At 37.5% G+C, this 27243-nt stretch overlaps 1 protein-coding gene across 1 annotated transcript in view; it reads right to left on the bottom strand.

Moving 5' to 3' along the window:
* Positions 1 to 27243, bottom strand: part of LOC108710879 (sperm-tail PG-rich repeat-containing protein 2) — a 317226-nt gene that overhangs the window by 218283 nt on the left and 71700 nt on the right. The gene's annotated exons all lie outside the window — the stretch shown is intronic.

The raw sequence follows: 27243 nt of genomic DNA, 5'->3' as shown, positions 1-27243 counted from the left end.
GTGTGCAGTAGGTAGCACTGGATAGCATTGTTTCAATAATATTACAATTTTAAAACAACATTCTGAATCCTGATGACAATTCTTCTATTTACTATCAGTACACAGAGGTAAAAAAGCAATGTGAAAAAGCGATACATAAAAAAGTCTCCATATTTCTGACTTGTTTTTTGCTCGCAGGCACAATAGGTAATCAGCTCAGAGGACTTATGCCAATGAATTAACTTGAATTCCTTTGTAAATAGGAAAAACATTGGAAAGAAGAATTGGAAAACCCACCTAATATAAATCACATATTCAATTGTGTGTGATTCGTGTCTATACACTGTAAATACTGCACTAGGTATTTGCTAGCTCACAGAAAAGTAATAGCTTATGCCATTTTACCTTACAGTTTAAATAGTTTACCTGTGTGTGATACCTTTGGAAGAACTGATTGTTGTACCCAATTGTTCGTAATTTATCCTAGATGTAAGAAAGTTTAGAATACCCTGGAGAACAATAGAGTTGTTATTTACATTCTCCTGTAGAAACATGGATTACACATAACAGCGTATATGTTTCCATCAGCTCAGCTACTAGGGGCTTAAAATACCCAGTGTCATAGAACCGCTCAGGAATACTCCAGGGTATGCTTGCCTTAAATGGACATAAACTCACTTCTAGTGCTAGTACTGCTAGTAAAGGAGCTCTATTAGGTCAATATCACACAAAGCATTGGCTCTGCAGCTCTACGTAAAGACATGGGTCTGCTCTCTTCTGCAGGTCCATGTACTGTAGCTGCATTTATTGCAATTACGTGGAGCTGCAAAAAGAGCAGATCTGTTTCTCTACACCCGCCTACAAAACATTCGCATGCCTACAATTAGTATTTAAGGTTAAGTATGTTCTGCATCTGCAGTGATCAACTACCTCCAGTTCCCGCAGCTAAATCAGCATAATTGTTTCCTTGACGTAAGACTAAAACTAAAAGTTTTTTTTTCTGAAAACTATAGTGAGGTGGGGAATTGATGTGTGGCTTTAAATGTTTTTCAAAGTTGTCTAAAAGATGCATCTGTTTTATAGCAGTAAAACTAACTTTATAGGCTGAGTGCATTTTAAAACTTAGTTTACTGGACTTCTTGAGTTACCTACCCTTCCTCAATTTAGTTACTTGCAACATTACACACCACTCAATATCAATATCTGTAGTAAAATGATAGCATAAATAATGTATGGTTGGTGATGGTAATCAAATCAACATCCACAATCATTGCCCATCTTTATTTTACAAAGGAAATTTGTATATATTTGAGAGCATTTCTTAAGCATTATAACATGACTACAACTTTTTCATGATGTCGGTTGATGACTTGTTTACTAAGGTTACACTTTCATCTTTTATTTACAAACCATTAGGTATTTGGGATTGTAATGACAATAGTGTGTAAACAGTGGAAGAATTATATGGGCTATATATTGTGCTCACTGATGGCGATGATGCACAGAAACTATAACACGTTGCATTTGGCTTTAGAAAATGTGTTTGGTCATTTTAGACTTTATTTTCATTGATTTCATCTTTTTTAACTTCTAAAACGATTTTCCTCTTTTCCCCTTTATACTTGATAACAGCGGGTTTATATATTTTTCTGACAGTCTATGATTTAATTAAAAGAGTAACTGTAGATGGATTCAATTTAAATGAATCTCACCAAAATGAAACACACATAAAAGTAAACACATGGAAGTGAAGAATCTTTAAAAACTGATCAATATATAATCCCCAGACTATTTCTCAGGCTGCACATTGATTAAGGAAATTCATAACACAAGATTGCCCAACAAGAAAATGTAGCACTGCGTATTGTCTTGGTATATATTTGTTGATAAAGGGCTGCAAAGTTTTAATATGAGCATTAGAAAATTCCTTTCCCTTTTGCCTATTTTCAGTCTGAAGTACTAACACTATTTGAAAAAGCATTGACCTGTCATACAGACATGATTTTCTGGACCTATTTTATTTTTAAGAACCCCAGACAAAGTTGCACAAACTTATAAAGCAAACTGATAGTGGGCTTCTGCCTGCATATTGTTATTGTGAATAACATAATCATTTTACAATACTGTCCGTATCCCTTGAAGTATGGCGACACAGCACTTGTATTGAATCAGTTGTCACATTGATCCCCTTGTAAAATATTAAAATTTTTATGGGTCAGTGCCTTTTACTTTTATATTGGTGGAGTCATATAAAACGAGGCCTTGGTGGGAACAAGTCTGACTAATGCTTACATACAGAGCATCAATATCCCAGTGTAAGCCACAACATTTAGGGGGTGATTTATCAATGTTCAAATTTGAACTTTTGCCACAATTGGAATTTTTTTGCACCAAACCTCACAAATTCTAATTATATTTTCAAAAACTTGAATGTTTGGTATTTATTTAGCACAAAAAACTCCAATGTGATGCTTCGGCATTTTAAAGCTTGCGAGTTCATGTAGAAGTCAACGGGAGTTGTCCTAGGCACAATTCAAGCAATGTTTTAATTATTATTTTGAGAAAATATGATCAGAGCTCATTTACCAAAACTACATAAAAGGCCCCGAACGCACCTTTCTTTATTTGTCATATTCTTAGAATGTTTGAGAGTGCCTGAAGATGCTTAGCGTCATTCATGTATCATGTTTATTGATGACCATGGATGCCGGTGTTGATAAGTTTGGTGCATAAAAATGTCAGATTTAAAAGGTCTTCATATCTTAGAGGTCCAAATCTTAGAGTATTCATTAAATTAGACTATGGTTCGTTTGCACATTGTCACCAAATAAAAATAAATTGTTAGGATAACAATGTGCACAAGATGCACTGTCCTTAAAGGAAAACTATACCCACCAAACAATGTAGGTCTCTATAAAAAGATATTGCAAAAAACAGCTCATATGTAAAACCCTGCTTCATGGAAATAAACAATCGTAATAATATACTTTTCTAGTAGTATGTGCCATTTGGTAATCAAAAATAGAAAATTGCCATTTTAAAAAAAAAAAGGGCCACCCCCTGGGATTGTACAATTCACTGTGCACACAAACATACCCAGCAAACCATACATGTCAGGTTACATGAGCCAATTAAAAGACAGTTCTGTCTTTTGCTTCAACTCTTCCTGTTACAGTTAGAGTTGTAGTATTTCTGGTCAGGTGAGGCAGCACAGAGACCATTACAAAATGGTCGTTCAAGACTAGAGATGTAAATGGGCAATATTTACTTAAATATATAGACCAGTTTGATAAGATTCTTTTAATATGCCACTTAATATGATATAAACTATCTGTTGCTTAAATATTTATTTTGGGGGTGTGGTTTTCTTTTAAAGCTTGTTTGTCCTTCAACATCCTCCTGGTGTATCCAGATGGAGCAGACTCTCCTGGTGTATTTGGTGTACAAAGTGCACATGACTCACTACTTATTTCAGAGAGAAAAAGTCTCTATCAGCCAAACTCGATGATTACGTTTATTATGTCAATGTGTCACACACAGTTAGAAGGGTTCATCTTTAACTTTAGTATGTTATAGCATGTTCTACTCTTAGCAACTTTGGAATGCTGACCACGGCAGCCAAAAAACTATTGCTCTGTGAAGCTGCCAGAGGAGTTTCAGTTGCCAAACAAAAATGGCAAGAGGAGATGATTTGAGTTCTCTGTCAACCCAATAAATCCCCTCTACTGTCACCAACAAACCTTCTTTATACAAACATTAAATTCAAGAGACAGATAGAGTGTAGACGGTAGACAGACAGATGGATAGATAGATATGGAGGCCAATAGAAAAAGAGTAGATATCTTTTTACTTGCTAGATTGACCCAAAAGCAGTACTGTTATACAGGATGCATTATCTGGAAACCTGTTATCCAGAAAGCTCTGAATTATGGGAAAGCCATCTGCTATAGACTTTATTTTAATCCAATAATAGAATAATTTCCATTTTCTCTGTAATAATAAAACAATACCTTGTACTTGATCCCAACGATGAGATTATTAATCCTTAGTGGAGGCATAACAATCCTATTGGGTTTATTCAATATTTAAATTATTTTATTAGTATACTTAAAGTATAGAGACACAAATTATGGAAAGACCCCTTTATCCGGAAAGCGTTTGGTCCAAGAAATGTCACTATTTTGCCTCCTGCTGTGTCAACTACAAATATTACACGAATGAACCATATGCATTTGTGAGGAAATAAAGGAGTTTTAAGATCAGACCAGGTATGTCTAAAAAGAATTATAATAGTGTCCCAAATGTTCCTGTCATCAAATACTGCAGGTAAAATGCATTTATGTTTCTGTGACAATCACAGTGAATGCATCCTTGTGAATCTTATCACATACAATTTCTAGAACAAGTTTGAAAACACATGACTTTGCTTGGAACAGCACATGACTGATGTAGAACGATATCAAATGTGTCTGTTTAAGGAGAGATAATAGATTGGCCCTAGGCTAACAGCTCCATGATTGCTCATGCCACTTGCCAATTATATATTTACACAGTAGCTTTGTATATTGCATGTCACATTTATCAGGGGAAATTAATAAGAAACCAATGATGATAACCTACACAAAGACATTTAAAGCACGGCAAAGAACATTCGATTATTTTTTAGAATAGTTCATAAGGCTGATAGGCAATGTGAGAAAAAACAGTTAGGTCCACAAGAAAATATTATGCTAGAAAATTTGTTTTGGAACAAATTATTGAGATACACCAAGAAAGTTAATTCATACTAGTGGCATATATATAATGTCCCTGCAGAAGATGTTTGTCGATATTTAATGTATGTTGATTTATTTTATATGTAAAACATTTAATAATTTTTCAGGAATAGATTAGCAACAAACATTGCCAGAAAAGGGTGATCTACAGGTGCAATTTAAACATTATTGCAGGTATAAAAATCAGCAGGATTGGTTTCGGTGGTTTGTAGTTTGTCCATATGCTACACAACAAAGACTGCGTGGGCTTACTTTTATGGTCAGCTATATAAAAAGAGTTGTTTACATTGTTTACCCACATGGGTAGTCCAAAAAAACAGCCAAGTACTTTCAAGAGTTCTGTAAATTGTATATAAATCTGTTTTCAAACTCTGAGCATGTCATTGATCGCCACTGGTTACAGAATTGCTGTTAAAGGAGTGGATCACCTTAAAGTTTTAGAATGTTATAAAATGGCTAATTCTAAGAAACTTATGAATAGGGATGTCGCGGACTGTTCGCCCGCGAACTAATTCGCGCGAACATCGACCGTTCGCGTCCGCCGAATGTTCGCGAACGTTGCGCAACGTTCGCCAATTTGGGTTCGCCTTAGCTGGCGCTTTTTTTTGCCATTTCTCCCCCAGACCAGCAGATACATGGCAGCCAATCAGGAAGCTCTCCCTCCTGGACCAACCCCACACCCCCTGGACCACTCCCCTTCCATATATAAACTGAAGCCCTGCAGCGTTTTTTCATTCTGCCTGTGTGTGCTTGGAAGAGCTAGTGTAGGGAGAGAGCTGTTAGTGATTTGAGGGACAGTTGATAGTAACTTTGCTGGCTAGTAATCTACTTGATACTGCTCTGTATTGTAGGGACAGAAGTCTGCAGGGATTTGAGGGACATTTTAGGTTAGGTAGCTTTGCTGGCTAGTAATGCCACCTAGCTGTGTGAGCTTGTTCACATTCTGTCTAAATAATAACAATAATAATTCCGTGTCCGTAAACACCACCTGAGTGACGTTTTTCAAGCAGCAATAATATATTCTGTATCCACTACTGTATACGTTGACCTTGCAGGCATTGTTTGCCCAGTCTTTAACCAAGTGCCACCTAGCTGTGTGAGCTTTTTCACATTCCGTGTCCAGAAACACCACCTGAGTGACGTAGTGTGATTTCTGCCCTTTACAGCACAAAACGCAGCGCTGTGTCAACAATGTATTTTTCAGAAACATTTTTGCCCTTGATCCCCCTCTGGCATGCCACTGTCCAGGTCGTTGCACCCTTTAAACAACTTTAAAATCATTTTTCTGCCCAGAAATGTCTTTTCCAGCTTTTAAAATTTGCCTTCCCATTGAAGTCTATGGGGTTCGCAACGTTCGCGAACCGTTCGCATTTTTGTCCGGACGTTCGCGAACATGTTCGCGAACATTTTTTCCGACGTTCGCTACATCCCTACTTATGAAAGTTTTTATTTATTTGCCTTTTTCTTAGACTCTTTCCATCTTTTAAATCGGGGTTACTGGTCCCATCTAAAAACAAATGCTCTGTTAGGCTGCACGTTTATTGTTTGTGAAATTTTTATTACTCATCTTTCTATTCAGGCCCTCTACTATTCATATTCCAGTCTCTTACTCAAATCAATGCATGGTTGCAATCAGATTGCTGATCTTGCAGACTGGGGAGCTGCTGAATAAAAAGATAAATAATTTAAAAACCACAAATAAAAAATGAAAACCAATTACAAATTGGTTCAGAATATCACTCTCTACATCATACTAAAAGTTAACTTAAAATTGAATAACCCCTTCAAACGCTTTGTGAGAATAGATTGCCCCTCTAAATGCCGTAAAGTCAATGTAAAGTCAAAAGTTGTTTAAAAGGGGTAGTTACTTTTAAACTACCCACATTACGGCCAATAATAATCTTGTATGATCTCCATATGCATTTGTAGGGGACTGGTAAATTAGTCTCTCAGTATTATTTAGCAGGCAGTCCCCTAGTGTTATAGACAGGGCCGGTCTTACCAACTGCGGGGCCCAATTGGAACCATTTTGGCGGGGCCCCTTTGATTGAATTCTGCTGACCGCCATAGGGTTCCAGGGTGGGTGGCAAATAGTGTCTGCTTTTCGCTGACTACAGCCAGTTGGGGCAGGCTGGGCAGCTGAGAGACAATACCCCCCTTATTTTTTAGGCTATATGAACAAAAAAAATAATTCTTGCAAATTTTGGTTACTAGTGTAAAATGTGTGTAGAGCACCATGGATTACCATGAAGCTATGCATTTTCATAATAAATGCATGATGCATTCTTTAATAAACTTCTCTGACCTCCCTGCTCTATGGTAAAGGAAAATGTTGGTATTCATTTATGGAATCTCTCTGTACAGACTTTGAGCAGACTTAGAGGGCTGTTCCTGCTGAATTGTGCTTAGTACAGGGGAATACCTATGCTGCCATCGTTTTAGGGGATCTCTCTGTACAGACTATTCCTGCTGTGAAACTATTTGTTTTATAAAATTATTTTTTAACCTAATTTAGTGCATTGCTATTTTCTTGACTGGAAAAACAACAAAGTACTTAAAATTGTGAGGAGATGCTTGGGGGTGAGGGTGATAGCTGGAAACTCCCCTGGAATATTATTTTTTTTAATCTGTTCATTGGACACAATTAAACAGAGGAATATTAGATAAAACCTGTGAACAGATGCCCAAAGTCTGTCATGGCTTGCATAGAAAACAGCACATAAAGCAGGACTGCTGCTTACAATGGGGATCAGATAGGATCTGTGCAGCCACTGGGACAGAATGCTCTGTTATAAAGATAGCTAGAATCTCAGATGCCATAAAGCAGGGCAGGACTGCTGTGAATAATTAAACTGTGCAGTGATCAGTATCAGTATCATGACATAACAGAGTTATGACAAGTGTCCCATATGGGGTAAATAAATCTGCATTAAAATGTATCCAAACAGGATTTTCATAAAGGTCTATTTACCACACACGATAATATTACTATTATTAATCTGCTGAACTATAACTATTCAAAGCAGCATGAGCTAGGGCTATTCCATGTGGGATTGTGCTGAGAAACGAGATTTATGATGGCAGATTAGAAAAGATTGCAAAATTGAACTCCAAACTCCAAACTTTTAACAGCAATGGAGGCTGTGATGTATAGGAGCAGTGTGTTGACATGTATCATTCTGAGCTGTGTCTGGCATCACAGAGTGGGGGAGTGCTTTGAAACAGACATTGGTAGGACACAAGAATGATTGTAATTTGTTATTACACCGACGCAAATGAAGAATTCTTTCACAAAAATAGACTAAAAACACTTTTTTGTAACATATAAGGCAACTTTAACATGATTAATAGACAGCAAACTCACACATTGCAGAATTTAAAATATAAGTAAGTCACATGCAGAGAGAATCAGCCTGAAGTTGCATAGAAGTTAGGGAAAAACTAAAGAATAGATCCACCCATATCAGTGAAGATGCTGTTCTTACCTGTCCTGGACGAGTGGGGAATTTTAGAACAGCATCAGAAAATTCTCTCCCTCCCCTTCATCAGCAGGAACTAATGGGGTGGGAAATTCAAAGCACTGCAAACGTGCTAATGTTTTCCAGTTCATCTCTTCAGTTCCGGCTCACTTCTGCTGCCCGCCCCCTACTGGTAGAAAAGTTTATTGCGCCCTGAAAAATTTCTGCATACGCTGCTGTCTGCACACACGGGGACTCTCTTTATCTGAGCTCCTGTGCGGGGCCCCCATGGGCGCGGGGCCCGATTGGGCGCAATAGGTCCAATCGGCCTAAGACCGGCCCTGGTTATAGATGCCTAACTGGGTCCTAAAATACAGTTAGGAGGGGGACCTATTTCCTTATCCTGCTTAAAGCTATGCCCCTTGGTGTGCTCACAGTGCCCAATAGATGGCACTGTGCTAAAGTCCTGGGCAGCCAGGTGCTCAGAGCCCATTTTGTGCTAGCTCTGGCCTGAGCAGGCAGTCAGAGCTCCAGTGGAACCTAGACAGGTCAGGTCTAGTAAGGATAGGCTACTCACCATAAGAGGTCACTCTAGGAGTGACAGATATACAGGCTATTTAGTTTAGCAGCTTGAGGCTCCTTCGAGGATTGTGAGTGGGATTATAATCCCGGGTACTAATGGCACCCAATTATTGTACCCTGCACCAAGTTACAGTTATACTACACCATGCCTCCACACTATTTGTGAGGGCTTATCCCTGAATAATTAAGGTCTCATCCGGAGCACAGTATAGGGGTGAAGCCGATTAATAGAGAACGGCACACTGAATTTACTATAGCGCTACACATTCTTTATTCCAGATGATCTTAAAAGGAAAGTTCAGGATAGCTTTGAAATTTCTACTGTAATTCCACTTTGAGACTGCCATCGGTACATAGAGGCATTTAAGTATAGCCCCCAGAACTGTCATTTTTCATACATTCTGGCCTGGACCAATATTTTCCATAAACTCAGTTAACTTCTCTTAAGTATTAAGTATTGAAGCATCAGAAAGGAAGATTTCATCCAAGTTGAAGCCATGTTCTGGCAACTATAGATTGTAAGCTTTATCTTTTTGGTGGCAGATACTGACATTTTTATGGAATTACCCCAAATCTTCTGCCAAGACAATGGATTGCCTAAGTTGGTTTCCCAGGCTCCCATATCTGGTCAAGGTGGAGTTGTATATTAGCTCATGATATACAATTCATATCTAACATTTTTATGGTTAGGTCTATCAAATAGTGTACCTGTGGTAAATAACTGATGACAGGTTGTTATGGAGTGTGTAAGGTAAATAATGATGGGAGGTAGGAATTGTATGTATCTCAATTATTTCTTTAGAGGTTGTCATTTTGTCTTCTGGTTCATGCTTTTTCAGCTTCTCCGTGTGTTAATGCATTATGTAAAATGCATAGAATTAATAAGCTTTATTAAAGAAAATTATGTTTATGTGGTTCCAGGAAATCATTCTGAACAAGAATACATTTCACGTGCAGATATTACAGTACTTTCTAGGAATTATAAGTAAGATGTCTTTAGCTATATGATAATTAAATAACACAGATTTACTGTGCCCTTAAGGAAGTGCATTTTCATTAAAACATAATAAAAAAAAACATTTCACAATGAATAACATAGGGTCTCTAGTTGTAATGTGCAAGATACAAAAATTAAATGAAAATCAATGCTGAATGCAAACAGTTATTAAAACAGTATTATCTAATAATAGCAAAAATAAGTTTCCATTAAACAACTATTTCTTACAGTGCAATACTTACAAAACGTAACAATGGTTATTATATTATTTTGTTGCAAAGTAAAATAGGAATACTTCTTAAGGATGCTCCCTTATCTGTTTATATAGTTCCTAAATAAACACGTACATGTATGGGAACTGCTATCCAGAATGCCAGGGGTATCGGGTTTTTCCAGATAATGGATCTTTCTGTAATTTGGATCTTCATACCATAAGTCTAGTACAAAATCATGTAATGCTCGAGACCTGGGGTTTTCCGGATAATGGAACAAAATTTAATTTGTATCTTCATACCTTAAATCTACTAGAAAATCATGTAAACGATAAATAAACCCAATAGGCTGGTTTTGCTTCCAATATGGATTAATTATATCTTACTTTGGATCAAGTACAAGGTACTTTTTTAGTTTTACAGAGAAAAAGGAAATCATTTTAAAAAGGTTGGATTATTTGGATAAATGGAGTGTATGGGAGAGGTCTTTCTGGATAACAGGTTTCTGGATAACAGATCCCATATCTGTACTAGTTTTTCACCTCCATCCCCTTTTTATCTTCTTACTTCACTTACTTTTCTCTTCTTATCTAGTCTACCTTTTTATTTGTCCCTTGAATACTTTTTTACTTATATAGATGTGTCTTCTCTGGGGGAGGGAGGACCCAAATGGCTCCTCCCTCCCCCAGGGAAGACACATCTGCAAGGGCTCCCAGGGCACTGTTAAAATCTGCATGCATCCGTGCTTTACAAGTCCCCTTCTGCCAACATCTCCCACACCAGCAGCCTAAAAGGGACATCCGCTGCCTAAAGGAGGAAAAACGGGCTCTCTAGCACACACAGAGCCAGAGAACAAAACGGGGCCTATCTCCTCGACAGAAGCCAGGGACTCGAGTTGTAGAGGTACCCGGGACTGAGCTGGAGGCCTGCACTGCATGGCAGACTGCTGAGCTGCAGGGAGACTGCTGGCCTGCTGGCCTGGTGATGTGGGGCACCCCGGGGGAGACTGTGGGCCTAGTGGGGCGGCGCCACAACTGGCAGTGGCTAACTGTGCTCCAGCGAATACAGTAGAAAAGCAGTTTATATTTATTTATTTTTTATTCTATTTTTTTTTCCCGTACGTTTGTCCATTTTGTTTTTGTATTACTATTAGTCGCCATGAGTACTACCTATGACAGACACACTCTGCTTGAAATCGGGAAGAGATGCACAACTTCTATGCCAAATCTGCTGATAGAGATTCTGCGGAGTCTGGGCTTGCTAACAGCAGTGGAGCTCAGAACAAAGGCCGGGACTGCGAGATGCTGCTGGCCGACAGAAACGCCGCATTGTCCGGAAAGAGCTGAGGTGCCAGTTTGTGCATCTTTATCAACAAACTCTGGTGCACGAATTCAGATGAAGTGACTCGCCACTGCTCACGACAAGTGGAGTTTTTACTTGTTAAATGTCGGCCTTTCTATCTGCCGAGGGAATTTACAGCACTACTAGTGGTAGCTGTGTACATGCCACCTAGCTCAAATGTTAACCTGGCGCTAGGAGAGCTGTACGAGGCTATCAACAAGCTTCAAATAATACACCCGGACGGATTTATCGTTGTTGCTGGCGATTTCAACCACGCGAACCTGAAGTCAGTGCTTCCCCAATTCTTTCAACATGTGAACTTTGCCACAAGGGGAGAGAACTGTTTGGACAAAGTCTACATGAACGTGCGCGGCGCCTACAAAGCCTTTGCACGCACCCACATAGGTTCCTCCGACCACCGGACAGTCATGTTATCACCCAAATACACATCGCTGCTCAAACGCACAAAACCAGCCAGAAAAACCATCACAGTCTGGCTGAGTGGAGCTGTGGAAGCACTTCAGGACTGTTTCGACTGCACAGATTGGAACATGTTCAGGGAGGCTGCTACCCACAATGGCTCCATCAACTTGGAGGAATACACAGACTCTGTGACCTGCTACACAAATGCATAGAGAATGTTACCGTCTCCAAAACTGACACCACGAGAGCCAACCAAAAACCCTGCTTTACAGCAAAGGTTCATGCACGGCTTAGAGAGAGAGATGCCGCTTTCCGATCAGGGGACAGAGTTGCTCTTAAAATAGCCAGGGCCAACCTCTCTCTCTCTCTCGAACCATCCGACAAGCAAAGCAGGAGTACACACTGAAGATTCAAAATCATTTCGACAACGCAAAAGACTCATGCAACTTATGGCAAGGCATTCAGGCTGTCACACAGTACAAGCCTGCGCGGAGCAGCAGTGACGAAGACGCCACACTCCCAGAGGAACTGAACAAGTTCTACGCACGGTTTGACGCGCTAAACAAAGAGCCTGTGAGGAAAGCCACGCCTCCTCTCACCGACCAAGTCATCTGTTAACCCACGGCCGACGTGAGGCGAACCTTAACCAGGGTCAATCCACGAAAGGCTGCCGGACCAGACAACATTCCTGGTCGTGTGTTCAGAGACTGTGCTGATCAGCTGGCTGACGTCTTCACTGACATTTTCAATACATCGCTAAGCCAGGTGATCATCCCCACATGCTTCAAGTCCACCACCATCATTTCAGTGCCAAAGAAATCTTCAGTAACCTGCCTGAATGACTACTGCCCTGTTGCACTAACCCCGGTCATCATGAAATGCTTCGAGAGACTTGTGATGGCACACATCAAGAGCGTCCAAACAGGTCAACTGAGGATGCATATCTTCTGTACTCCACCTCTCACTAACTCATCTGGACAAGAAAGACAGTTATGTGAGAATGCTGTTTATAGACTTTAGCTCAGAATTCAATACCATCATCCCTCAAAAGCTGAGTGGGAAACTAAGAGAGTTGGGATTGAGTACCTCTTTGTGCCTTCACTTCCTAAGACGACTGAAACGGGACAGCCTTCCGCCACCCACCCTCACAGTGTTCTACAGGGGCACCATAAAGAGCGTCCTGACGAGCTGTATCTCCATCTGGTAAAGTAGTGCCAGCTCTGCTGACCGGAAAAGTCAACAGCTGACTGTCAGAGCAGCTGGCAACATCATTGGAGCGGCTCTTCCATCACTGCAGGACATCTTCCACAAGCGCTATGTAAGAAAGGCCTCCTGCATTGCACTGGACTCCACACACCCCTCACATGGACTGTTCATGCTGCTCCCATCCGGCAGACGCTTTCGAAGTATTAAAGCCCGAACAACCAGGCTGCACGAAAGCTTTTTTCCACAAGCGATCAGACTCTTCAACTCACTGCCTGCCCTCCCACTACATTCCAGACACACCTGAACTGTGAACTTAACTTTGTGAACTGTTAATTTATTTGCACAATTCTAAAGGTTTACACATGTATTTATCCAATTTTTGCCTATTTATTGCACAATTCATGTTTACATATTTATTGTGTATTTTTAAGTGATATGTACTAGCTGGAGCCACGTCGTCTCATCTCACTGTATATTCGTATACTGCTGAGATGACAATAAAGTTTACTTTGACTTTGACTTACTTCTTGCCATTACTTTTTTAGTTTCTTCTCCAATCCTTTTTATCTGCCCTCGACTTGCCGCCTACCTACTTTCTCTCCAATCCTCATGTAATCTGTACTTTGAGTAATGGTTCAATTGAGAATTAAACTGCCAAGGCATAAAGTAGAATTTCATAACCAACTCTACAGAGCTTATTAATATGCATAAGTGTGCAATTTCAGCAACAAGTCACCATTATTTTACCCACAATGCAGAATGCCTTTTCCGAAACCTTTAGCGTCATTGCATCTGCCAGGAGAGTTGCATTTGTGCTTTGATTCCATTCAGACACAATTGCACTAAAAACTCAGGTTGGCATCATTTCTGGCTTTAGACATCTACTCCTATTCTTTAGGCGCAATTATATAATGTTTTGTAATGTTGTAATGTTATATAATGTTTTGATGCAACATTCTGTGGGAACCCTGGAGTTCATTTGCTGCACTATGCTCAATATATTCAAACAGATTAGCAGGGTGATTTGTCACTTATGGGGGAATATAGGGTTGTCACCTGTTCAGTTTTGACCCGAATAGTTTGGTTTTCCTAAAGCCTGTTCGGGTCTAAACTTTCCGTTAGGGGTTCAGCCTCATGAAACCTTAACAATAATCTTGCCAATAAATGAAAAACATTTACGTACTCAGATATTAACCTCAACATGGCTTAGTTATTATCAAGTGGAGTCAATTTCTTATTTTACAGAAACAAAAATGCTAAATTAGCATTTCTGTATTTCAGAGCTTTCTGGATAACTGATTTTTGTTTAATAGATTCCATGTGTTGAAATACAAGCAAAAGGTGGTATCAAAAACAAATCTCTTTTGAGATAGCAGTACACTGTATATCATTCAAAATGATATCTCATCAAAGCAATAAATACACAACATTACTGTCAGATATAAATAAATACCACCCAATTATATGTTTGAAGTTAAAAAAAACTTGCATCACCTCGAAACAGATTTCTTTGCTAAAGAGGAAAACATTTTTATCATTTCTCCCACCAACACTGGCATATACATTGCTGAGTACATAATGGAAAATTTATTAAAATGTGAGATTAGGGGGCAGATTTATCAAGGGTCGAATTTTGAGGTCATGGGAGTTGATTTATACTCCCATCAGCTCAAAATGTGAATACAAAAAGACCCAGCGGCGCACATTCCACCAAAACAACCCCCCCAGCTATCAACCGGACTTCTTTGCAAAGTTGATGGTGACAGAGAATTGCCAAACGGATTACTGTGTGCATTGTCCCACTGTCCCACTACCATGTGCAGAGGGCGCTGTGTGATATTGCCATCACTGTTAATCTTTTGTATAACCAACAGAGGGCGCTGTGTGATATTGCAGTCACTGTTATTCTTTCATATAACCAACAGATGGCGCTGTGTGATATTGCAGTCACTGTTATTCTTTCATATAACCAACAGAGGGCGCACTGTTATTCTTTCATATAACCAACAGAGGGCACACTGTTATTCTTTCATATAACCAACAGAGGGCGCTGTGTGATATTGCAGTCACTTTTATTCTTTCATATAACCAACAGAGTGCGCACTGTTATTCTTTCATATAACCAACAGATGGCGCTGTGTGATATTGCAGTCACTGTTATTCTTTCATATAACCAACAGAGGGCGCACTGTTATTCTTTCATATAACCAACAGAGTGCGCACTGTTATTCTTTCATATAACCAACAGAGGGTGCTGTGTGATATTGCAGTCACTGTTATTCTTTCATATAACCAACAGATGGCGCTGTGTGATATTGCAGTCTCTCCCCAAGCGAGAATGATATAGGAATGATGGTATAGGAATGATAAAAAGTGACTGCAATCTCAGCTACTGCCCGCTGACTCAAGTATAAGCCGAGTTAGCATCACATTTTGGATGCTGAAAAACTCGGCTTATACTCGAGTATATACGGTAATCACTGGTCAATCAACATCGCGAAAAAAATGAGCCTCAATTTGTATAGTACAATTGACGCTCCGAAAACTTGATTTTATCGAATTGTCACTGGAAAAACTGAACTTTATCAAATTGTTACTTTTATGGATTATCGGACGAAAACTTTTGCAGATTATCCAGTGCAGATCACAATGTCAAGAAACAACTTCAGAGACATCTGCCATTGACTTCTACATGACCTAAACAGGTTTGAGATGGACTATTTTTGGATTTTTAGCAGCTTTGAGGTATAATAAATCTCTAAAAATTCAAGGTTTTTTTTCCACAAAAATGTGAGTTTTTCCCTTAAAAACCTCCACCAGATAAATTTGAGGCTTAATAAATGGGTCGCTAAATATCATATTAATACTATTCTGGGAATTTATACATGCCAATCTTCTATTTTACACAGAATGAGCAATATATGTCTATACTGTACTAGTCTTTTACCAAAAGCAATACTACTATCAAGCTAGTTATTTATGATGTGTTTTTCCATAATTTAGTTACACCTTGTGAGAATGCCAGAATGATGTATGGCACCTGGGCTACACTGGGTTATTGAGCGCATAGGGAAGGCCAGCAAGAAGTTATTGTTGCAGTCAGTGACTACTAGCAAACTTATTTGGGTATTGAACAACAACCTTAAACATCAGTTCTTATGTCTCACAAACAAAGGAAATGTTTCCTGATGTCCAAGACACATTTCCATTTTTATGGAATTTCCATGATGATATATCTGTTTATTTGGAAAGTAAAGAATACTTAACAGTTAAAGACTAAACATGTATCTAAATACTTATATATACAGTATATGTTCTATATGTCACATACAGACAACATATATCCATTCTGAGAAAGGCATAGTTATGTAGGCAAAACTATTACTACATAAATTATATAATAAACATTATAAACATTCTTCATCTGTTAAATTAAAACTCCAATGCGCCCCAACAGCTTTTGGCTTTTTTGACTTCATTAAAAAAAACTGCACTGCCTGGTTTGACAATATTAATTTCAACTATTAATGCTGCCATATTCTTCTACTATTATTATTTTGCTCCATTGTAACTGATTTCATCCAATCTTCCTATCCACAACTGTTGTCTGTAGGGCCCCACTATGTGCAGAGCCCAAGGGAACTGCCTCATGATGAACCCCTAATACAGCTCGGTATGGGTCTGTGGGAGACCTCATTGGAAGGAACAATGGTACACAAAATAATTACCATGTCTTGGGCCCTATGGATGTATCATAAAATTCTGCTCCATTGGTTTTCTGTGAAGCTTTTAATTACTAAAAAAAACAATATGTTGTACATTACAGCATGCATAAACACAAACATAAATAATCAGAACACATTGCTAAATGCTTTCATGCCAGTTCACATATTGTAAAAGATATAGGCATTGTCAACAGGATTAAAATATAAAGTGAAATTCAGCTGTAATAACAGAAAAGATCTTAATCAACCAGGCTGCTATTTAACTAACCTTGATTTTCAATGGTGACTTTCCAAGAAAATTAAATGAATTGTATATTAAAATCATGGCCAGCATAACGGAAGGATCATTTTATAAGGTTATAAAAAAGAACATTTTACATTACACTGTATGTGCGCTTCCGCTTCACTGAGAAATATTCAATGAAACTTAAAAGGCCTTGACTTTAGCAAGATCAAAGCTTGGAACCGCTACCATCAATGGGAAAGCAGCCTATATGACTTCTACTCAGCTCTTAGATTCACTAAGCACAGCAGCTATATCAGTGAGGATCATGACTTTTAGTAGGATCATCATTATCCTCCAAACGCTATGTTTGAGATATGTGCTTGAGTAGGTTGATCTCAATTTAAACAGAAAAATGGGGAAAATTATGTGAAAATGAGAAAAGATAAACAATAATGTAATCAAACAATGTAATAGTTAAACGCAGATAATAGTATAAGCATGTAAGCATACAAATAAATAATACAACATGCTGGATATAATGACATAACCCATCTAATTTTGGTCTTTGCTGAATTAAATTTGAACATTACCATACTACTCCTCCTTTCTTAGCCCAAAATATTCAATATTAAAAGCATGGCATTGGTTTAAGAACATATGACTTTTATTACATTGTATTTATTATATAGTGGCATGCGGTGCTGTATCATCATTTAGATCTCAGCTTTAAAAAATGGAACATTCAAAGTGCAAACACAACCATGTTGCCTGTGCACTGTGCTCCTACTGCAGTTTTAAAAATGAAAGCAATCATCTGATTATTCGGCTGATTTAGTTATACAACAAAACATGGTCCATCTCATCAATTCCTGGTACATCTTCTTTTGGCATTGCTTTTTATTAAGGGGGAAGTTTTCAAACATGGGAATACTATTCACAGGGGAGAGGGTATGGGAGCATTTGCTTATAATAGGGATACTTGAAGGTAATTATGAGTAATTTCAATGAAAAAAAACATCCATGCAATCAAAAATAAACCAGCTTGAAGCATGGAGATGACAGAAACACCATATTTCTTTTTTCCACATTTTTCTCTCATCTCTCTGTTTTAAGTGCTGATATATCTTTAATTGCATTGATATGAGGTGTCTGGAGGAAAGCTGGCTTAGTTTGATGCCCATAATGGCATGAGAACAAATACCCACATACTCCAATGCACTTGAGGCAATAAAAAAAATGGCAGTTGGTTCCAAAGAATTTTGGCTAAGAAAAAATGCACATTGACTCTAATGCATTCTGCTAAATGTTTTATATTTTTTCATGGTTTTGCTAATTTTCTGGAGAAGTGAAACAGTTCAGTTTTACTCAACACTACTGGCATTTCCTAAATAGCGTACAAAACTATATACTAGTTGCAGACAGTAGAACATAAATAAAGCATGTTGTCTGTGCGCTGTTCTGCTACTGCATGGGTAGTTGCTGTAGTTGCAGTCCTATTATAACAGAGGAAGGTGTGGTAAAAAATTCCATAAAAAGGATGTAGTGTAACTTAATTGATTTGGATGTTATAACATCATTTTGATATTGGATATTTTGGCAATAAAGACACCAGCAGAGCATAGATTACATATGGGAGTGCAAAGAAAGATTAGATCTAAAAAGTGCTGGAATGTCAGAGAATAAAAGGATTTGAATGACACAAGAAGATATGTATTGAATGTGGAGTTATTAAGAATCCCGCAGAGAGATGTTATCAAGAGGGATGCAGACAGTGTTATGATCCATGCAACCATGATAAATAGAGAGTGGTAAGCTTTAGCGACTCAAGCAGTGGGAAGACCCTGTTCATGAAAGCTTTGCAAATAAAGAGGGAGCAGCTTCTGAAGCTTGTCCATGAGCGGTTTTATGTGAAAAAGAACAGATGAATAGTCCAAGACACAGGGTTAAGTCACCGAACTATCAACTGTGAAGTCTGATGTGATTCATGTATCTGTTTTTCTGTTTTTTTATGACCTTGGGCAAGTCTTTATGTGTTAGCACCAAAAACGAGACTGTAAGCTCCACAGGATAGCACACCGGAGAGCCTACAGCATTACAAAAACCACATTATCACCTTTCAATAGAATGAATTTCATTCCAAAACTTCTCAAATCAGAACAAATGAAAAGATGAGAAGAAAAGAAAAAAAATTGAAATAAAAGTCTTGCAGAATCTTAAACAAGAGTTATAATAAATAGTAAATAGTTGGTAGACGCATTTTTCAATTTCAGGTAAAAAGGTCATTATTAAGAGATCTATTCCCATACAGTTGTCAGCGGCATCATACAGAAATCCTTGAGCAGCTAACATTAAACCCAGCAATATAAATGTCATCTGTCTCGGAATTACATTTCTTGCTTGGGCAATTTTTCTCTGTGATAAACTGCAATAAAAATGACCTAAAGTGCTGGTGAGAACTAAGGAAGTGAATTTTGCCTAATGTCTATTTCTTGGTAATTCAGGCTTTGTGTACTTCAGATTCATGGCTACGATAAAATGCTAAAAGGCTGTCTATCTGATGATGAACAAAACTTTTCAGAAAAAGGATTTAAAAATAAATTTCCCTAAATATTTACTTAAAGGAAAACTATACCCCCAAAATGAATACTTAAGCAACAGATAGTTTATATCAAATTGAATGACATATTAAAGAATCTTACCAAACTGGAATATATATTTACATAAATATTGCCCTTTTACATCTCTTGCCTTGAACCACCATTTTGTGACTCTATCTGTGCTGCCTCAGAGATCACCTGACCAGAAATACTACAACACTAACTGTAACAGGAAGAAGTGAGGAAGCAAAAGGCTGAACTCTGTCTGTTAATTGGCTCATGTGACCTTACATGTGGTTTGTATGTGTGCACAGTGAATCTTACGATCTCAGGGGGCGGCCCTTATTTTTTAAAATGGCAATTTTCTATTTATGATTACCCAATGGCACATACTACTAAAATAGTATATTATTATGATAATGGTTCATTTACATGAAGCAGGGTTTTACACATGAGCTGTTTTACTCAGTATCTTTTAATAGAGACCTACATTGTTTGGGGGGTATAGTTTTCCTTTAAACTAAACTATTGCCGGTTGATGATGATTATTTTTTCTTCATGAAACAATGAACCCACCAGTATATTTAATTTCTAGTATAAGAGGAAACCACTAAACCTGGAGCAACCTGCATAGACATACAAATTCCATATATCAGTAATGCCCTGGTCAGATTCTAACCCTGGATTTTAGTGCTGCCAGGCAACCTAGTCATTGCTGCCACACCCTGCTGCTCATAGGGTTTTGCTGATCACTTATAATATATATTATAATTGCACGGGAAAGCACTTTTGGTTTACCCTTTTCTAATTTCTACTTCAGCAGGCTCACTTACCATGGGGCAATGGTTCATGCAGTCTGTGCTCTGCACCTTGCAAAGTGTAGCATTGTTGGGTGCAGCATTATGGGGCCCATTTACTAACAATTGAATTTAAAAAAAAATTCACAAATGTCTAAAAATTCCTGATTTTCTTATTTTTTTAAAAGCTCTAAAAATGTCACCTATATTAAGATAAAAAACCTCTAATACTAAACTTCGCCAAGTTGGTCCTATAGAAGTCAATGGGAGCTGTGCTGATCCTATTGGACCAAATCAATTCGGACTTTTAGAGGTTTTCTGATTTTTTTTGCTAGTAATTATCCAAAACACTTGAAGGTTTTAGGAATTTGTATATTTTTATGTTCAGCGTTATTTTTTGTTCATACTTTTTTTATTCAGATATTTGAATAAATGTCAAGTGAAAGTGAGTTTAGTCGTAGTTTTAAAGAAATCTAAAACCAGTAAAATTCGACTTTTAATAAATAGGCCTCCACATTTATAAGTAGGCCCCTCTGCTCTACATCATCCATGCTAAGCCTAGCCTGGTTGCTAGAGTAAGTGGGACCCTAGAAACATGAAGTACAAGAGAAAATAAAATGTAGATTAACTGCAAATTGCCTAAACCCTCCAAACTGTTCCATTCCCTCTCTTGGTATAATGGTTTATGTTTAATGGTTGGCATGAATTCATGTAGAAATCTATCCAGGGTCACCTAAGAATGCTATGGAAGATGTTGTTAGTAAGCAACTAATAAAGGTATTTTGGGTCATTTCCCTACACTAGCCAAATTTACACATGGTCAGTAATCCAAACAGTTACTGATAAGATATTTTCAGTTAAATACAGGAATAATAATGAAGATAAAAACAAAATAGCCATGGGTTATTCCTGTTTGGGTAAATTTGCTCATGTCTAGTAGATGAGTTCCAGTGTCTTTACTTTTTAAAAAAAATCTAGACTTTATTAGGCTAAACATTGTCTTATGAGAAAGCAAACCAGGACCAGCATATTGACACTATAAAGCACGATAAATAATCAGTATATAAAGCTTTGTTCCCTATGTTGTGCTATTGTGTATGTGTGTGTAGGAAAATTGCATTTTATATATAATTTCCCTATATGTTATTTAAATTTATTCAAAGTAGACTTTATCAATGCTGAACAGAAGACGGAGTTCACATTTTTACTACATTACATTGAAATTATAGATGTATAACACTGTCAACTTTAAATGAATTGCATCCAGCAACTTCACTTGACTTTCTGCTCATAAAATGTCAATGGGAAGAATCAGGGCTGTAATTTAAAAATAGACAAGTATACTTTATAAAAAATTATGATTATTTTTTTTTTCCAGATTTTCAGTCTAAGAGTTGCAGTTAAAACAGTTTTGCATATAAATAAATCTGTTCATTATCAAAGGTCCTATGTTCACCTTCTCACAAGCAGCCTGAATGCATGGATTAATTATCCTAATTGCAACTTTATGGGGAATACTTATATTCAATAATCCTCTCCTAAATAAACAATAAAATAGGTTTAAGGTTATCATAGTTTGTATTTGTAGTATTTTTGGCTACATAAGATTGTTTTATAGGGTCTAATGTCTAGTTTAAAAGAATAGAAAAATATCCTGCTACAAAGGAATTATCCAGATTTGGCCAAAGAACCCAGCATATAGTATTTTAATGTTTTAGACTGATCAATTATTGATGCTGAAGTTACTGGTAGCAAAACTGGAGCATCAAGTTCTGAACTGGAGAAAGTTTTGAATCATTGATACTCTTCATACTACAAAAAAAAGTCTGCAAATAGTCTGCCAAACCACTTTTACTTTTCATCATGATTCTGTTGACTGTTGTTTTTGCTCTGCATGTTTAGGCTACTAAAATCCAGTGGGCAAAATATCCAACACTTACTCATCGAATGCTTTGGGGGGCTTTGAGCATGGCATTTAAAGTAGGCCAAAAGCATGATATCAAATCACCCCAAAACCAACCCTCCATGCTTAATTGCCAGCAATCACTTGTGCTAATAATTTGCATGCAAGATGAAACAATAGCCCCTTAATTTACCCTTGAATATTTATTACTGATAGAGATAGTTTAGAATTTAGTGACCAGAAGGGGAAAGATGAAAATATATGTGATTATATTATTGAAAAAGCATTTATGCCTCCTTAAAAGAGTTTGAATTCATTTTTAATACTAGTCAAATTTTCTGAATATTCGACAGCATTTTAAAGTGCAAATAAAAAAATATTTTAAAAAGGAAGAATCCCTTTATTTCATACCTTTCAACTTTTGAAAAATGAAAAGAGAAAACATCTGCCATGCAAGTGCAGTGAAATTTTCATCCATGCCCATTTTGTGGCCACACTTCTAACAAAATGTAGAAGGTTTGAACACATTTCTGGGGATTCAGGGTCATGTTTTATTTGTTATTACAGATTTGCTAGTGAAGGTAAATTGCCCTTTAAGCTGAGTTCCCCAAGAGACCTGTCTGTTTATTTTATTAGTTACAATTGTACTAAATACAGGTGCTGAGTATTCTGGGCTCTCTGCCAAAAGTCTCCTTTCTCATTAAGTTTAATTCAACTTGTATGTTATGCAAGTGTTCTATGCAGAAGATCAAAGAGAAATGCGGGACATTTCAATAAGAATCAGAGACTGCAGGCTGAGCTGTGAAAATCGTGACTGTCCCACAAAAATTGGGATAGTTGGGAGGCATATTATTTGCTCACAATATATGTTAGGTAGCATGTTCAACTATAAGGGTATATACAAGATCACAGGAGGCATGTCTGTGTGCAATGGCAAAACTGTAAGTTACTGTATTCAACAGCAAAATCATTTTTGTAACTCTACCTAACCTTGGGAAAGCTAAACTGGTGTGAACCCATATACTGGTTATGCATATCAGCGGCAAACTGATTGGACCCCTTATAAAACTATCTATAGAAACGCAACCATCAATACAAAAAGAAGTAAAGACAGCCTCGAGATTGCAACAATGGTATCCAGGGATCATCTACACCACCACCAAGTAACATGTGGATATTGTGTGCGGGATGCCTTCACAACACTGGTCCACAAATAGAAGAACAGAGAGAGAGAAAGAATCTCTGCATTTGTCAGAATAAATAAATAAATAAAAGTTGATAACTCTAAATTGTCAAAATTTCACCTAGTAAATCAGCCACTGGAAGGGAGAGCACCTATAATATTCCAGAATCTTTGTCATGTTCATAAACAAAATGCATCTTCATCTGATACACCACAGTATAAACGATAGCAATGCAGCAAGCACATTCCATCTGTCATTAGGCAACCAGCATCATACCCTTTTTCTGCCAGGACCACCAAATAGTCATAAATCTTCTCGATCACAAAAATAAAAAACATATTCTGCTATTGGCTGATTAATTACCTGTACCTGCAGAAACTCCATCTGAAACTTCACAAATGGCTGCCTTATTCATTTTAATGAAAATCATTTCTGACAACCAATCTAAGATAACACATTTTGTCAAATAACTCAAACTGTCACCCAGATTGAGCTGATTTCATTCTTATCACTATTTCACTGCTCACAAGTACCAGGGATTACACAGTAAATTATATCGTAAAGGTTGTGCATTAGATGAGATATATTTTTACTGTAACTCTTTTCATGATGTATATATCATGTCAAACAAATTACCTGTTTTTTTTTAATCTATTCTTGGTACCCAGTCTTTTCCCCTAATATAATATTATCTCTTTAGTAGCAATACGGCAATGTGTATCTTACTTCCTAGCATTCAAAATGATGATAGATTTTTCCATCTGAGGAAAAATGTATTTGTGCGAGCCTTTCCTACTAAAATGAATATTTATAAACATATGCCCATACAGTAAGTCTTTAGTTGTTGGAATTGTCTGAATACCTACTTTTCCACCAAAGGTTGAGCAGAAACCCATAATGAATCTAAACCTTATGAAGCATATTCAAATATGAGCAATCATCCAACAAAATTGCCTGGATTTTAACATATGTGCTGAGACAAATAATATGGCATTTTAGACACTGTATCCCTTTATGATTTTAAAAAAAACTGCACAAATTAGTAAAAACATGGGAAGTTCATTTGTGGATTTGTTTGCTGATTTGTTTAATTATGAAAAACTTTAGGTTTGTAATTATTGTAGAACTCAACTGAAATTCACTTGTGTTAACTATAAATGAAACATTTTACATTATTTCCCTGAACTGATAATTTGAGGACCATAATTGTCACACATGATTATGGTATAAACAAACACCACTAATTGCAATTGTTGCCGTAACCATTTGTTTGTCATAAACAAAGGGAAAGTTGGAATAAATAGCAATCAATGCATTCCCGGTCCTTAAAGATCTAAGAAATGTAAGATGTTATGCAACAGGAGTCTTGCTGTTTTGCTGTACTGATGAAACAAGACATTCATTTATTGCTACCATTAGTTTAGATGCTGGACGTTTCTCTAAACAGGTTTTGAAACTAAATTGCCAATTGGTTTTGTTTGTATTTGTTTAGTGTACTAAATGAATGCAATCCCATTATGGATGAAGTGTCAATAAAAAGGTAGAAATCTCCTACAAGTTTAATAAAAGTTGAATAATGTCCTAAAGCAAATAGTATACATGAAATACAGGGATTTTTAAAGTGATACTGGTAGATACAGACAAATAAACTATATAGATACCAGTTCCCATAGGAGGAGAGAGGACATCAAAGTTAAAAAGATGTCTTCTCTCCTCTACAGGTATGCTGCGCAAGATGTTTGAAAAGCTCATAGAAACTGACTATACAGTAGCTTCAACTATACTTTGTTTGATGGTGATCATCATTGGCACTTCACTATCTCTTACAAGCAGTCATGTCACTTTGGTAATACCATCTGCGTGGTTCCTGAGTTTGTGCCCTGGTTCTCACCTTGCAGCAACCATGAGGGAATCATACATGGCCATATTGGAGGCTTTCACTTAAAACATTAAGTGGTTTCATGATCTTGTCCTCACTACTGCAGTTATTGCCATAAAAGGACTTTTGCACTTTTAGCTCTGCAAGTATGGATTTGCATTTGGAATAAAGAACTTGTGCAGTAATTAACAGGACAATTTGAAAATGTGTTTAAAATAAATGAGTGTAACATAAAAAGTATAATGGAACTACTTTAAAGGAACAGTAACACCAAACTGAAAGTGTATCATAGCGCAGGCGTAACCACGTTCATACCAGTTATGTGCGGGCCGACCCGCGGGTCGGGCGGGTTTGGGTCGACCTCACAGTGCTCCTCGCAGGGGTGGCCACCTTCAAATGCCGGCATCCGACTTCCGGGTTCTGGTTTTATAGTGTCGCGTGTATAGTGCTCACCCTGGCCCTTTTGTGACATCATTGTGACATCATCGGCGGGGCAGCACGGGTCTATAAAAGGACCCCCGGAAGCGGGTGCGGGTATTAGCAGGGCGGGTTAGGGTCGGGTGCGGGTCAGGGAAACCCTGACCCGCACATCACTAGTTCACATGCATGCACACAGGGGGAGGCAAGGTGGCCAACCGGGTTGCCTAGGGCGCCTGGTCGGCTTGGTCTGCCTCTGCTAGCATATAACAGATAAAACACCATTGTATTCTTCAGGGCTTATCTGTTATGTGCTATGTAACCTGTGCCTTCTCTCACTTTTGCCAGCTTAAATGGCTGCCCCATGGCTACACAGCAGCTTATTTATATAAACTATAGTAGTGTTTGAAGTCTGAAGCAAACACACAGCTTTAACCAGTCCATGCTAACAGTATATTATATGTTAATTACCTTAAAACACTTGGGGGGTTTATTTACTAAACTCTGAATGCAAAAATCATGAAAACTTTGTGATTTTTTTAATGAAATCGGACATTTAAAAAATCACAAATTTTTCAGAAATTATTAAACCCTGAGGATGAAAAAGTCTAAATTAGAAAATCCAGCATCTCAGACCTGTTGCAGTTGCATATAAGTCAATGGGAGTCCCAATGATTTTTTGATGTGTGCTGGGTTTAGTGCAATACCCCAAAAACTATTCTGAGTTTTCGGGCAAAAATCTGAGTTTTCGGGTGAAAATTTTACAAAATCGTGAAAATCGGATGAAAAATACAAAAAAAAATGCAAAAATCTGTTTTTTTCCCGCAAAGCAAATTTTCAGGAAAATGTAATAATAAATAACCGGAAAAAACTGATAATATTTAATAGAAGTTTGTAGCAGAAAATATTGAGATAAATTTAGACTTTGATAAACAACCCCCTTCGTGTTATTGTTCCTTTAAAGGGACCAAGTGTCCATGCGAAAACTAACAAAAGACAAGTGAATAAAAGATCCTCTGCTTGTGCCCTTATTCTTACATTTTTGAAGTTGCTACATTCTATCAGTTACTAAACAGAGCTCAGCTTTGTACCAGGTATGGTACCTGTTATCCAGAATGCCTGGGACTTGGGGGTTTCTGGATAATGGATCTTTCTGTAATTTCATAGCTTGTCTACTAGAAAATTATTTAAATATTAAATAAAAGCAATTGGCTGGCTTTGTTTTCCAATAAAGATTAATTATATATTTGCTTGGATCAAGTACAAGGTACTGTTTTATTATTACAGAGAAAAAGGAAATGATTTTTTAAAAATTGGATTATTTGGAGAAAATTGAGTTTATGGGACCGCCTTTCCATAATTCAGAGCATTCTGGATAATGGATTTCCGGATAACGGATCCCATACCTGAACAGCAATGTGGCCATGCATTGAAGCCAAGCAGTTGCTGGATACGTGGCTTCTTAAAAAGTGAATAGTTGGGTTGTTAGTGATATGCTGCACTGCAGAGAGATAAAAATACTATTACACTCCAGTGCTGGAG

This window comes from Xenopus laevis, chromosome 1L (genome assembly GCF_017654675.1).
Source record: "Xenopus laevis strain J_2021 chromosome 1L, Xenopus_laevis_v10.1, whole genome shotgun sequence".
Taxonomy (NCBI): Eukaryota; Metazoa; Chordata; class Amphibia; order Anura; family Pipidae; genus Xenopus; species Xenopus laevis.
Note: the sequence above shows the minus strand (reverse complement) of the source record. Positions and strands in the feature narration are given on the sequence as shown.